The sequence below is a fragment of the Leptinotarsa decemlineata genome, unplaced genomic scaffold, assembly GCF_025532065.1.
Source record: "Leptinotarsa decemlineata unplaced genomic scaffold, Ldec_3_MD MMD2_tig00026282_RagTag_RagTag, whole genome shotgun sequence".
NCBI lineage: Eukaryota > Metazoa > Arthropoda > Insecta > Coleoptera > Chrysomelidae > Leptinotarsa > Leptinotarsa decemlineata.
The window spans coordinates 386,632-397,390 of NW_027412668.1; the positions used below are offsets into that span (position 1 = coordinate 386,632).

The following is a 10,759-nucleotide window of genomic DNA, read 5'->3' on the forward strand; positions in this document are numbered from 1 at the left end:
CTGGAAACTTTGAGCTATAGTTGAGGAAATTATTTTGTAACCTTACAAACTTCCTCTCGTTAATTGGTGTCAATTCAGGATACATTGATTCGAAACACTGTCGATTACTCTTTGTAAATTACTTATAAAAGTAACCGAACTGCTATAAGCTTGATAATTCCACTGCTACCTAAATCCAAATTCTAAAAAAAAATAATGTTTCTAGAAGAAGCGACTTTATTGAGAAAACTTGACGATTTAGGTATAGGGACATGATATACCATCTTGAAGCATTTTTCACCATCTGTCAATTTACCGAGTAATATACAGGGGGTTTCATTTGAAAAAATGAACTTTCGACTACTTTTATGCACAATGGAAATAATAGTGTTTTAGCACGCCCTGTATGATATAGAGTCGATTTCTTGGTGTTATTTGACTATTTCGAGTTTGTCCAAACTATCATCAAAATATCAACTTTTCATGAATTGAGAGTACTGATGTACTTAATTTCAATTAAGGTTATGTTTTGGACCATATTAAGCACAATTTATTTTTTATCTCGAAAACAGATAGAGATAGGTATAGGATATTATTAACAAAAAAGTATTAAAATACTAGAGCGATTCTAAAAATGTAATAATATACGGGGTATACCATTTGAAAAAAATATAATTGCTAGGACTTTTTGATAGAAGTGACAACGCCGCAATACTGAAAATATTTTAGATCGATAGAATAGGTGAGGAAATGTGAGAGGTGAAATTTTCAGAAAAATCATGCTTTGCGTTTTCCAGAAACGTCTAACCTTCCATCGACCGTGAGTCACGCTGTATTTATTGATATACGATTTTCATCATTATGTTTGTCATAATATTTGACCCTCAGAGATAGCCATCAGTTTTCATCTATCTACTTTGACCACAGGAGTTTCCTTTAAAGGTGTCCAAATTGTCCCACTCTGTACAAAAAGTGTTTTAGTTTAGCGATTATAATGTAAATCAACTGATTCATTGTGGTCAAAATAATCAATCTATTTTGTAGAACAGTTCAATTTTTTCAACTATATTCTGCATTTTCCTCGTCACACAGAAAAAAAAATATTTTCACAAACACAATAGTGATGTAATTGAAATAGTTCAGGTATTGTTACAATTCTCAGTTAACAGAGTTTCCACTCCTAAGTGGAAGAGAAAATTACGTGTCCCATTTCCCTGCTCTCCACTGTTATCAGAAAAACGCAAAGTAACACTGACACCTGCTACCTGGATAACAGGATTGTACTGTTGTCCAGCAAGTTACATCCAATAGAAGTCCTCTGCCTCCTGATTATACCCTTCTTCATTCACTGTATCTCCGGGCTAATCACCTTAATTCTGATTGATGTCTAATTGAATAAAGCTTTCTTCTCGACTGGCACTAAGATGCGTTTCGTTCGTTCCGTTGTTTTTCTGTCCCCGGGGAGGGAGACTTAGCCGTATTTGATAACCTCCAATTACCCCCCAGCATGTGCGTGCGTGAAACCGTCTGATTGGGTTGTTTTTAGTTGATTCCAGGAAATGGCGACTTTATTGAATGGGACAAATTGGAAAGAGGGGAACTGGATGTGTTGGCCGAATGATGATGTGGGGTTTTTCTGGTTGTATTACTTCGGATATAGGAAGAAGATGGGATATTATATAGCAGTATAGTTCAATGTGAATTAGGGTGCCGGTCGAACTTCATCAAGTGGGGTCAATGAATTTATGTTATAGGATTCGAAAACCAAGTTCCAAACAACATTTGTAGCGTAGTGTGATAACAAACTCAGAAAAAAGTCTCGAGTTATTGATATCGAAAGAAATCCGCTAACAATGACTTCATTTATTACGATCTAAAAATGATGATAGGTCAGTAGTATAGTACCAAACTTTAGGAGATATTTGGCTCTTATATCGATTCATTCAGCTGATAACATTTCAGGAAATAATTTCTACGGATACCATTCAACTTTTTTTGGGGTATTTGGTTATGAAATTTTTTTAAGGACAGAACAGAAGCACTACAGAAAAATTCTCAAGGCTGCCTGTGTGACAGTAGCGAATCACATTGGATTTGAATCGGAGATTCGCTTGGAAAAACGATCTATATTCAGATCTGAATGAGGTACTAAAATTAATACACTTCCTCGTCCAAGTATATTAGCAAACCTCCAAAAACAGCTAAAACACTCCATATTTGACAAAAGTAGACTTCCAGAGAACATTTCTTTTTATACTGGCGACTCCGCCAAATTTCACTATATGCTTGGAAATTTAGGAGTGATTAATTTTTGGGGAAGAAAGTTTTTGGCTTTCTACTACTCCATCTTGATACAAAAAAAGGATGAGGGAATCTTCCAAAGAAAGGAAGGAAGTAATCAATTTGAAAATAAGTAACACTATACATGGATGTGTAGATCATGCAGCATTATATTGAGAACTTCGCCAAAATATACTGTTTGTTTGGAGTATTCGTTTTGTCCTATAATATCAATTTAATCCAAAGTTAAATTAAGGATGAGATAAGTTAAATAAGATAATTTACTGTATGCTCGAAGCATTCGTTTTGTCCCCTAATAGTCGCGATCGACGACCGGTCGATGACGATTATTAGTGCAGATCATATGAAAAAAATAAATACCGTTTTCGCTTGGCAGACTCTCATACATTGGATTCTTTGAACCTTATTTTGCTAATCTCTCGTACTAATAGGAATAAGTTACTGGAAATATGTTTTCCTTTCTAGAAAAATTCATTTTGACCTGTAATATCAATTTCGTCCAAGGAGAAACTGAAAATACAACTTTTGAAGCCAATATATAATCAGATCCGTAGAAGGTACTGAAAACGAACACCTTTCCCCCTAATCTAACCACCAAAATCCATTACCGACCCTCCTGACCGTGATCAACTCCAACAACTCTGAAATATGTTCTTCGCATCAAAATGCCAATTCAAACCACATAAACATAAAACTGTATTTGCACCGAAATCTCTGGGGTCATAAATATCTATCGGGAACTCTCTGAAATTCGACCTGTTCGTTTTCGGTGGATATCTCCCTCCACCATCATGATTGATTGAAGGAAAGGCGCTTTCCAGACGCTGAAAATTCTTTCCACTTTATTTTTTCCATCCCATTATCGTTTCCACTTGTGGCCCGGCTTCAGATAGCCTTTACTTGTTCTGTCCTTTGTTCTAATTCACTTAGCAGATCCTCTTTCTCGCCAAGATATGTAGATTAATGGGATTCGGCCGGCGAGAAAGGATCGTCAAGGACGTGACCTTGGATGGAAAATCTAGCCAACAAGTTTTGTGGTAGAAAATATTCATCAGGTGAAGAGTATTGTTTTTCAGGGGACCATTCAACGAATTCGTGCTAAAGACATATTACGAGGATTGTTCGAAAAGTTCTGACCTAAAAGAGATACAGGACATTTTCTTTAAATTTTTCAACATAGTCCCCTATTGAGTTAACACGCTTTTTCTCGAAGCTGATTGCCTTGTCATTTGAAGAAAATCTCTGTTTGCGGACACGTGTCCGCATATTCATGTCATACACACTCACTAACATCTATATCTCTGTTCATGTCCTGGACCCGGAAGTCACGCAGGTAGCTATAGCTGCCTACGTGGTGATGTTAGATGATGCCTGGGAAAGCTAGGTCTTCTAATTGAAACCACAAATGTGCGGTTAGCTCCTGTTGGTGACACGTGCATATATGAAGTTTTTCATTTTTGGTAACCAATTGTTGTCCATCTTTGCAATTGGCTGCACCGCGCTGATGAGGCCAATAGCCAGACACACGGGTCCGCGGTTTGCCTCCATTTTTTGAGTGTTCTGTCCAAAAATTTTCCCTTTTGATTTATGTCATACACACTCAATAACATCTATATCTCTGTGTATATATAGAATATCTAGAAGATTCACTATAAAGAAGCAGAGATAAACTGAATCCAAATATGACACGGCATGGCATTGTACTTTCTGAAATCACGATATAGAAGTGAGTTACCTGTTTATGGTATACTTATCTTCCTTGGCGTTTCTTCACCTTTTCAATCTGATAGTTTGTTGTTTGCGGTTGAGTTGAAAAGCAGCTTTTGCTGATACGTCGCCGATTCATTACTCAAGGTTATTCTTTTACTTGTTTGTAAGTTTGTTTTTGTTTATGAAGTTGATGAATAAAGCCGATTAAGTGTTCATCCCATCTGGGCCTGGAGCAGCAAAGTTCTTGGAACCCACAAGGCTCTTCGAATCCGGGGTTATCGGGTTGCGCAGTTCATTGAGCTCAGGCTGTCGAAGCACTCTGTTGGAAGCTTCGAACTGCGCTAGGGCTGCAGTGTCTAAGCTGAGTGGCTGCGGGTGTTCACAGGTATCCTTCCAGAAGGATTCAACCTGATCAGCGGTTGGCGGATTATCCACAACACGTGTAGGCTCTTGGAATAAGCGAGAAGGTTTCTCGCGGAACCTAAGGTTTTCCGCGATACTTCTCGCTCGCTTCACTAGTGACTTCAAATCAAATCAAATCCTTTATTTTCCTGTTCGACAATTTCATAAGTAATTGTATTAGGAATAGTCAGTAAAGCTAAAATTATAAACTACTACACTAAAACTAGAAGCACACACGAAAACGCATGCACACACCACACATACATTTACGTTAAATAAATAATCATCAACACTGTAATACGCATTCAGAACTAAAAAAATTTTTAATCTTTGTTTTGAACATCTCTAATGTTTTGCTTTCTTTTATTTCAGTTGGTAAAATATTGAACAAACGAGGACCTGCAATATTAGGACCTTTAAGAGCAATCCGCCCTCGAGCTAGAGGAACTTGATATATTTTTTTTGGCCTAGTGTTAATTATATGAGTAGAGCCTATTACAGGAAATTGACTTTTATTTTGAAAAACGTAGATACAAAATTTCCATTATGTACAAGCAGGGTAAAGTCAGTATTTGTAATTTCTTGAAAAAAGGTTCACAGGACTCCATGTAACTTATACCAGTGATACTTCTGATGATGTTTTTTTGAGCCAAAAAAACTTCACCTGCGTTGGTTGACCAACCCCAGAAACGTACACCATAGCGCAATCTCGACTCCACTTCAGCATAGTATATAATTTTAGTTGATCTAGACTGAGAATATAGCTAAGATTTCGTAGCTTGAATGCTAAAGAATGCAATTTTGGTATAAGGCCATCACAATGTACTTTAAAATTAAGACTTCTTAGTAGCCACTAGCATTCGATACGAGACGACACATTGGATACGAGACGCGTGTTGTCTCGCCAACGTGATCTTAGCCTCCATCTTGTGTACACGCCGTTCAATCTTCCGAACCGCAAGGCCGGGATTTCGTCCTTCCGATTCAGGGAAAGGGATTGGACGACGCTATACACGGCGGTGTTGATTTGCCAGATGTCAGCCTCTTCTGTTAGAACTGAATGAACCTCCGCATCCAAACAAGCGGGGCTTCAGGGGCCCTAATTCTGTGGAGCGCCCTGCGTGTTCTGATTGACTTCTTTGGTGGAGCAGATTTATTATTACTATTATTATTATTTTTTACCGTTGCGTGCGCTGGTCAGTCCCTATCCCCCGAAGCCCAGAACAACCTCCTGTAAGGACATTTTCAAATGTATACATTGAAACTCATGTATAATGTATAATTTTGAAAATGTCCTTATACAACGAAACTGCAGTACCTAACGTTAGTTACAAATAAAAGTGGTAAAAAGCATAGAAAGCACGAAAAAAAGTTTGATTTCGTTGAACAAAGGTTTACTCTTCATATATTCTTTGACGAGTTTGAAGAATTCATTCCTCCACCTGGGAATAGGAGTGAAAATTCGAGACGAATCAGGACCTATCCTTCTCCCGCATCTCAACATCTGCAACTGGTCTCAGAGGCCTCCGCACCGCAAACCCCTCCCCCACCTCCCAAATTAACCGCACCTCTCCTAACCTCATACTCGCCGCAACCAAAAACCAATAAGCGCCCCAAATACATCTTCAGAGCGATTTCTCATATTTATGAAAACCAATTTAAATTTCAATTACATTTTTTGTTCTGTTCCAGGTCCCATATTGAGCTGTGCGCCACATTCGGAATAAAACAATAAAAGGAACACAGGCCGGCCGCAATGTGGAATTGTCCCATAACATCAGGTATGCAGACATATTGAGTGTTTTCGCCGGTTTGTAGATAGAAGGCTTGGCAAGGGAGCGCCGCGTATTTAAAGGGACACCGTCGCGACGCCAGGGCGGTGAGCCAGAAGGCTCTGACGAGAACGAAGGCGCGTAGTAGTACAAACTGGAAGAAAAAAAACGACTTGCAACAACTACTCCCACTTGAATTTTGAAGTTTCTCACATTTTTATATAAAAATGGAGAAGTTCAATGCAAAAAACTTTTCTCCCAGTCATTTTCTTATACTTGAATTGGTCTTTCTGGCAGTGTAGGGTTTTTCCTACAGCTACTTGCTTTAGAAAGATTTTATTTCGTCATTGTTTTTTACAAATAATGAAATTTATCAACAACCCCAACAAATGAACAAACAGAAAATAACAGTGTAACCTGGTGGCGGGGAGAATCAGAATTAGGATTAGTTCCGGCTTAGAAATGTGTTTGAGGTAATTTTCTCACTGACAAAAGGTCGAGTCATAAATTTAGTCAAAAAAGGATCAATCACTTTACCCATAAAAGTGTTAATAATCAGTAATTACCTATGGTGCCTGTCGATCTAAATACTATAAGTTGCCTTTTATGTTTCGAGATTTGGCAACCCCACTGTTGCAATCTGACAACTGACAGCTCTATCGTAAAGTTGGACATTTTTGAGCTTATACGTACTCAGATCGTTTTGACATATGCTCGCTATTTGTGTTAATTCCAAAAATGGAATTAAATCGTGGTCGTCCAGAATCAGTTGTTCCAAAAATCATCGATGCTGTGCATGAACTGATATTGCAAGATCGTCATGTGGCCTATCGTGAGATTGAGACAACCTTAGGCATTAGTGGGACTAGCATATATTCAATATTGCATGAACATTTGACTGTCAAAAAAATTGTTCGCGTTGGATCCCACACAATTCGTCAACCGCTCAAAAAAAAAGGCTCGTGTTGATTGTACGAAGGAAATGCTCAAAAAATACGATCGCAGTGCTTCGAAACACGTCTATGACATCGTGACAGGTGATGAATCGTGGATTTACGCGTATGAGCCCGAAAGTAAACAGCAATCGACTGTATTGGTGTTTCAAGACGAGCCAAATCCAACGAAAGTTGTTGGAGTTCGAAGCACTCTCAAGCAAATGGTCGCCTGTCTTTTAGGAACAACTGGACATGTCGCAACCGTACCACTAGAACAACGCAGAACAGTCAACTCTGAGTGGTACACAACCATTTGTTTGGCAGTTGTCTTTCAAGAAATCAGGAAAATCAACCGACGAAGACGGATCACTATTCACCACGACAATGCGAGCTCTCACACATCGATTTGATGAGTTATCCGCCGTATAGTCCTGACTTGGCACCGAATGACTTCTTTTTATTCCCGCACGTAAAAAACAAACTGAGAGGTCAACGTTTTTCGACAATTGAAGATGCAGTTGCTGCATTCTGAATGGATGTTTTGGAGATACCTCAATCAGAGTGGCAAAAGTGCTTCGACAATCCCGAAATATAAAAGAAAATCATCGTTATCTATATGTTTTTTGGTAATGAACTTTCGGTTCAAGAGACGAGAAACTTTCAATTATATGCGATGAAAACAATACAAAACTGCTAAATGAAAATTAAAATTAAAAGTATTAACATAAAAAAAACCAAGCAGTGGATATTTTGGACGACTGCTCGATAGAAGAGTTAAGAAAAGTTCATTTCCTGACAAGAATTTATAATACAAAAATGAAAATCAATAACGATAAAATGTTTCTAAAGTGAGTAGTTGTAGGAAAAACCCTACAATGGAATGGCTATGTTTCCTAAGAAGAGAGTTTCCTCCACTTCTGTTTGACTTGATGTCATTTCTGTGGATTCCAGAGCCAAAAGCAAAGAAAAATCTCATATTTGAGCCAATAATTATATCCACAATCAGACAATTGTAGAAAATGTCACCAACACAAAAAAACAATATAGCATTAAAACAAACGGATGTGCCGTGACCTGTAAGAAGGCCTTTTAGACATCGTAGTCACACAACTGTTTGGTATCAAGCTTCAAATGATAAATAAAAGTCTTGGAGTGTGCCAATCCTGGAAGATTCTGCCAGAAGTCCATGTTTCGAGAAACATGGAGTGTCAAGAACTGTTGCGCTTCATTTTTCTGAGGCCTTTGAACGTGTGTGGCACGAGGGCTTGCTGGCCAAACTTCGATGCTGTGGCTTGTTAGATTATTTTTGTGTATGGCTCTCTAGCTACCTGGAACAACTTCCTCAGCAACTGTTCATGCTTCATAAAGCTCAGATTAGACCTTGTTAAACATCTCTGTCTGCTAGCTTTTCTCCCTTGATAAAATAGTTGTAGATGACTCGATGTATTGAAGGTCGAGGATTTGCTGGAGCTTGAAGTGATATCCTTCTGGAGATATAACAATCGCATGTGCGAATAACGCTGATTAATATTCCAATACACTCCACCCTGCAGCAAACATGTGATCCGAAATAAACCACCCCCAACCTTCCCCCGACTCATTATCTATCGTGAGCGCACATTCTCCACACTTTCCGACGTATATTCACCACACTTTCCGTCACATCCATGTTTGTTCGACGCTCGTTATTACATATTCATCGCCTGGATATTATTAATATCTGACTGGAGTGAGGAAAATAGAGACGGCATAGCCTCGAGCGGGATTTCGCGAGGTTTCGAGATTAAGGTGCGGCGGCGGTAAGAAGTTTCCCCTAATTCGTACCTATTTATGGCAACCCTTCCGGGCTCGGGAAGTATGAAGGGATGAGCCTGATTGGATTTGAAATTGACAACCGGCGGGATTTTTGTGGATATTATCTATCAAGAATGGACATGAATTTGAAATCACGGCTCTAAGCCAAGTATCATCAGAGCCTAGACTCGCTGCATAATATTTTTCTAATCTAATGAAAGGGGGGATGAAATGTGAAACATCGTTGTTGATATACAGTTTTATTCGTCAGGGGGTGTTTTGTTTCCGGATACATTACCGTCTTCATCCTTTGAAACGTCATTCCCATATTCCTGTTTCGATGCAGGGTCGCTATCCTCATCATGTAAATCGATAATTAGATTAACTACGATAATCTTTATCATTCCATTTCAGCACTTAGTGTATAAGCTATATCTGTACATTGAACGTCATCGCCCGGCTAGCTCAGTCGGTAGAGCATGAGACTCTTAATCTCAGGGTCGTGGGTTCGAGCCCCACGTTGGGCGTTTTTTTTTTAATTTTCTAAATGAAAATATTCATGAACCAAAATAAGTGGTTATATTGAAAACTGTTAGATATTTAGATGGTATTCTATTGAATTCAAAATTCATGAATTGTGTGTATTCAATTCATTCATGAATTGGGTGTATTCAATTCATTCATGAATTGTGTGTATTTGTTTCAAGATGAAGTAGTAGAAAGTCAAAAACTTTCTTTTCCAAAAATCGAAATAATGTTTTCCAATAATATTTTACTGCATGTTTTTTTGCGTTTTTTCATAAATAAAATGAATAAAAAAATTCCAAACGAATTTATTCCAAATTACCTGCTCATTAAATCTTCCGAAACTTCTGAAATAAAAATAATAAGCTGGGGCTCTGATATTCCACATGTTCAAAAGTCTTTTGACATCTGTTGAAGAAGTTTGGAAATAAAATTTAAAAAATTATAGATTCTCAACTCAATACTTCAAAGTCCAGAATATGCTTTTTTGTCTTCAGAATTGCGAAATATAACCTACATTAGACAATTTTCTTTCCCAAATACTTTTCATTTTTAAATTTTTTCGAAGTGAAAAATGAAAAAAATATTGATGATGACAACTGGAAGATTCCGTTGATTAAGAAATCTACTTCAGAATTTTTTTCAATGATGGACATTTCAGTGTGAATCTAATTTATTATACATAAATCATAATGAAAAAATGTTACATGGGATTTCGGCAAAAAATCGAAGCCGAAGAACACAACTATTATTGATCATTTCTCCACATTTTTTACATGTATTCACAATGATGAAAAGAAAATATCAGAACTTCTTCAACTTCACAATAGTTGGAATACAAGGAAATCTCATTTTACACTTGATTTCATTTAAAAGATTCAACTTGATTTCAACTATTTTCATTCAATTATTGAAAACTGAAATTCATTTCATTGTCGAACTTATAATTGTTACTTTTTAAAAATAGTTTCTCCCTCCAGTGCTTACTTGTTTCATGGTTCAAATTCTAGATTGAATTGAATCAGATGTCGAAGATAATCATGTCCGATGATTCCATTCGACGATAATTTCTGTTAATAAACTCACAGTGGAAGATTTTCAACCTCCAATTTTTCAGTCCTTCGCATGTCATATGAACAATTTAACCTGGAAATTGAATTGAGTTTGCTAGTCCTGTATTTTTCATTGTAATGTGTGTGATCACAAAAAAAATGTTCTATGATTCCTCAAGAAGCTGCCTGTCTTTTCTGACCTACGTACCTTAATTTTTATCTTTTTCTCGCAATGGCTTTATTCGCCATCATTATCATTTTTTTTTGAGAAATCACGACTATTTTAAGT

The 10,759-nt window shown here is 37.4% G+C and overlaps 1 non-coding gene across 1 annotated transcript; it reads left to right on the forward strand.

Annotated features, from left to right (window-relative positions):
* Positions 1 to 9,347: 9,347 nt before the first annotated feature.
* TRNAK-CUU (transfer RNA lysine (anticodon CUU)) lies at positions 9,348 to 9,420 on the forward strand. The gene has a single exon. It is a non-coding gene; the product is annotated as a tRNA-Lys (tRNA).
* The last annotated feature ends 1,339 nt before the right edge of the window (positions 9,421 to 10,759 follow it).